The sequence below is a fragment of the Quercus suber genome, unplaced genomic scaffold (assembly GCF_002906115.3).
Source record: "Quercus suber isolate HL8 unplaced genomic scaffold, Cork oak 2.0 scaffold_1677, whole genome shotgun sequence".
In the NCBI taxonomy this organism is placed as follows: Eukaryota; Viridiplantae; Streptophyta; class Magnoliopsida; order Fagales; family Fagaceae; genus Quercus; species Quercus suber.
The window spans coordinates 47-4,597 of NW_027071033.1; the positions used below are offsets into that span (position 1 = coordinate 47).

The 4,551-nt window shown below is 34.0% G+C and overlaps 1 non-coding gene across 1 annotated transcript; it reads left to right on the plus strand.

The window, feature by feature from the left end:
• Positions 1-3,803: 3,803 nt before the first annotated feature.
• Positions 3,804-3,876, plus strand: TRNAA-AGC (transfer RNA alanine (anticodon AGC)). Its single transcript has one exon. It is a non-coding gene; the product is annotated as a tRNA-Ala (tRNA).
• The last annotated feature ends 675 nt before the right edge of the window (positions 3,877-4,551 follow it).

The following is a 4,551-nucleotide window of genomic DNA, read 5'->3' on the forward strand; positions in this document are numbered from 1 at the left end:
AGGAGATTGCGTGTCTTAGCCTGATTTGTGGCCTAAAACACTGAAGCCAGAGTCAAAGAAAAAGATTTGGATTTGTCTCCCTTAATGCACACTGGTCACCTACTGATTTGTACAGCAAATATAAATATACGAGTGATGAGCCTGCGTGAGATATAATCCATGTCCCTACACTCACACCATGCAATTCTGGCAATATTTTAGTGTAGTAATAATTGTCTTTGTTGGTTTTGTTGTGTACATTAATGGTGTTGTGTTGTCTTCTGAAACAGTGACTCTCATTTATCAGTGTTAGCTTTTTTAGAGGTTTCTTGCTTTCTTTGACATTGGCAAACAAGGTGACATTTCCCGCACGCAACGTTTGAATATTTTTTTTCAATTTTCTACTTTTGTGTTGGGACAATCAAGCCGTTAAAAGTTGGCACTTTGGGAAAACCAAAAAGGGTGGAGCAAGTTGCGATGCATCCAATTTAATGGTCTAGTGGTTACTGGCCACAAGACACAAGTTGGATCCAAATAAAAATAGGGCGTTTAAGTGTGATGAAGTCCAAGAATAGTAAGGTGCTAAATTATTATTGATAAATGAAAAAAAAATAAAATAAGTGATGAGTGCAAATTATATAACCACAAATGTTTTACCACCTAAAATCTGTTATAAAATAACATTGTTCTTTGAGTATTAGAAAGGTTTGGTATCCAATTTTTTTTTTCGCAATATGTTTATTAACTTGTTGAGATAGCAAGTTCTAATATGTGCAATGTTACTTTTATATTTGCTCATTTTTAATGGATACTAATCACAGCATGTTATCTAAGTAACTATGAAAAAAATTGTGATTAGTTAATTTAGTTAGACTTATTTTATTATATCTACCCCACCTATCAAACGGTAGTAGATGTGGAAGCTTTGTGTGATTGAATTAAGAAACAACACGTTGTGACACATACAGAAACAGAAACAGGATCCAAGGTAACCAAGGACGAATGACAGAGACTGCTGCGAAGGGGTGATTTTGCATTTGTGTGGGAAATATATAAATAAATAAGTACTTTAAAAAAGGCACCCGCTCTTTTTTGTAAAAGTGAGATCGTAAATCCAATACCATTAAATTAAAAAAAAAAAAATCAAGATCCACCAAGTACATCCGAGTGCTCCAAAAATTTGGCCAATCCTTCACGGTCACGGCTTTCTATATGGCCATTAGCCTTCGATTTCCTTTTTATTTTAAGTGTACTAGCTGGGCCGTCTATTTTATTTCCTTCCTCACCATTTTCACCAGCAGTTTCTTTTAGCTTGGGGTTTAAAAGAAGAAGAAGAAAGAAAGAAAGAAGGAATGAAAGAAGTGTAAGCTAGAAGTAAAGCAGTTTGATTTTTTTTTTTTTTAATCAATGTCCATATTTTGTATACTCTTGCTATTGAGCACTCCTACATGTAAGCTTTGCTTTATAAATAAATAATGGCTCTTTTATTTTAAAAAAAAAAAATCAAAACAATATTATGGATGTTAGGAAAATTATAAAATTTTCAATAAAAACAATATTATTATTAGTCTTTTCTTAGTAATAAATAAAACCAATATTATTTATGCATTGTTCTATAGTCTCTTCACCCATCAGATCACGATGCTAGGGAATTGCCTCCAGTATCCATTATATGTTCACTTTTTCTTATTATTAATCCACCAAAAAGATTTCCTTTTAAAATTACAGGCACCAAAAATACCAACAAAAAAAAAAAGTTAACTAAAAGAGAAAGTCTGAGAGAGAGAGACAGAGACAGAGACAGAGACGTCAGACAGGAGAAACATTGTATGCACAATGTTGCTGGTTCACTGCATACTTTACTGCATATATACTAATAACCAGTGAATTATCAATACCATATTAGTGATTTTTTTAAGGTTGTACTAAAGTTTCATAAGGTGGCAGACTAGTTCATCAAAAAAAAAAGGTTCATCAAAAGATAAGGTGGCAGACTATAATATACCCATGACATATTTAGGTCCATTTACTGAAAAACTTGATTCACCAATGACGGCCCTTGGAATTTTTCTCAATGTGTTCTTTAAGGAGTATAAATTATACAATCTAATAAAAAGAGAAATTTATATATTAACAACAACAATAAAAAAAAAACACACATGATAGTCTTCTACGAGTTTTCAATTGCCTTCTACGAGTTTTTATATTTTGAAATCGGCACATAATAGTCTCATTATCAATGCTATAAGCTACATCTCTTTTAATGTACACAACTAAACAATCATTTATCCACTAAATGTAGAATAATTTATGGAGCAAAATTTAATTTTATTGGCATAAAATAAGCTAAGGGTGTTCCCAAATTTTTTTTGAAGGGTAGACAAATAAAAAATTTAAAATTATTATATATATTAAAAAAAATTCAAATCAGGGTGGACCTGGCCTTAAGGTGGCACTGCCCTGGTGATTAACATTATTTCAACATATCAAACCCACAAGCTGGGCATATTATATGTTAAACCTAAGCCAATCAATTTGTAATTGTGCATATGAACAAATAAGAAAATTAAACAACTCAAAAAAAAAATATATATATATATATATAATTGATAATAATTACACAATTTAATCTAGCAACAGAACCATAGACTAGACAATAATTCAAGATTTTTAATCACAAAATGGACATGTTGTCAAAATAACAGCTGGTATACAATTTATCTTTCTTCATAATTAAAATCATGTAATACAATCCATTAACCAAGTAAGCATATAATACATTATTACCATATGCTATAAACCATATACCACATTCAAGCCTCCTCGGTTTCTCAAAAAAAAAAAAAAAAAAACATTCAAGCCTCCTCAGCTCATGTGTTCACATCAGCACATTCAGGTTCTTTGAAAACACTTGGCATCTGTAAATCTCAACTCTATTTATTATTACATTAGCATAGGCGAAGCTAGGAGGTACCAAGGGCCATAGCCCCCTAGGTTTTTGCAATTTTCAATTATCTATAGTATTCAAATCATAAAAAAAGTTCTAAATTATAGAAAATATATAGTTATTGGCCCCTCACAGATTTTAGAATTTAGGCCTTCAACTCCTTAGTCCTTTTGAATTAGTCTAGAACACAAGTTTTATACATTGTATAATTGTTTGAGTTTTGGATAGCTCCTAAAATTTTTTTTTTTTTTTTTTTTAATTTTGCTTGGTCACTCTGAAAAAAATTTCTGGCTCTACCATTGTAAATTTCATTACTACACTATTTTATAAGCCTTTTGTAATAATTGATAATAGCTGTTTAACATTTTCCATAAGAATAATGTTCCTCCTTTAACAAACATCAAACATTAAACATTAAGCATATTGTGAACCTAATACATGTTGAGCAACTACCACTAGAACCCACGCAAAAGTTTTTGGATTTTTTAACTTGCCTCTTTTAAAATTTGATGCTAAAATTCGCGGGTCTTGGTGTACGGTCAAAGAGGGGAATTACGTGGCATTTGTAGTTTGTTCTTATTGAGATTAATCGTTGACAGGTAGGTTGTAGAGGCCGGAGCGATGGATGGACTTGGTGGCGGCGGGAGGAGAAGTGGAGTGGTTTCACTTTCCGCTGTCCTCTAAGTGTTCGACGAAAGAATTGTTTGGGATTTGAGAAGATGATGAGTAAAAGAAATGTGCCATAGAAAGCGAACGAGCTGAATGCGGCGGTAACAGTGCGGAGAGTTGGGAGGAGCAGAGAAGTGGAAGGCGGAGCGAGATTTCCAGTATTATTATGTCTAAGATATATTACAAGCTTAGATTTAAGCAACAAATTGGGGATGTAGCTCAGATGGTAGAGCGCTCGCTTAGCATGCGAGAGGTACGGGGATCGATACCCCGCATCTCCATATCTTCCTTCGTTTTTATTTCTGCGTTAATTGATCCGAATATAAACCAAATATATTTTTTTTCCCTTTGAGGGACTCATCTTCCAATGGGGCTACCTTCATCAAGAACTGCAAAGGCCAACGGCTCTTTGAAGCATACCCACAACCAAATCCCGCACCCTCGACCCCAGATACTGAACATACATTTGATTGAACCACGAGAATCAAAGCTGAGAATGAAGCAAATAAAATAACAACAAGAAGAACCTGAAGCCATCAAAAGCAGTACCTTCTCAACCTATGGTCGAAACTTCGCCTACGTATTAGTTGATTCCTTTCCTAGTCTTTTTATGTTGAAGTGCCCCAACGCCACAATAGACCAAAGTCAAACATGGGCCCAGGAAGTATTCCCTTCTCCTGTATCGTTTACAGGCTTTGCTTCTAATATTTAACATTGACGGTGCACTTGTTCATCAGCTTTGGACCTAGGCAAATTTGGGCCTAGAGGAACTTGTTCATCATCTTTGGACCTCTGCACCAGCTGGGCCTTTTCTTGCAAAGTTGGTCCCCCTATTTTTTGGGTGTTATCGATACATCCATGCGACTTGGATAATCAATATGCTTCGTTCACTAAACTGCAAAAATAGCATTAAAATTGCTTTTAAAATGGTATAATTATACCGCACAGCATGTAAC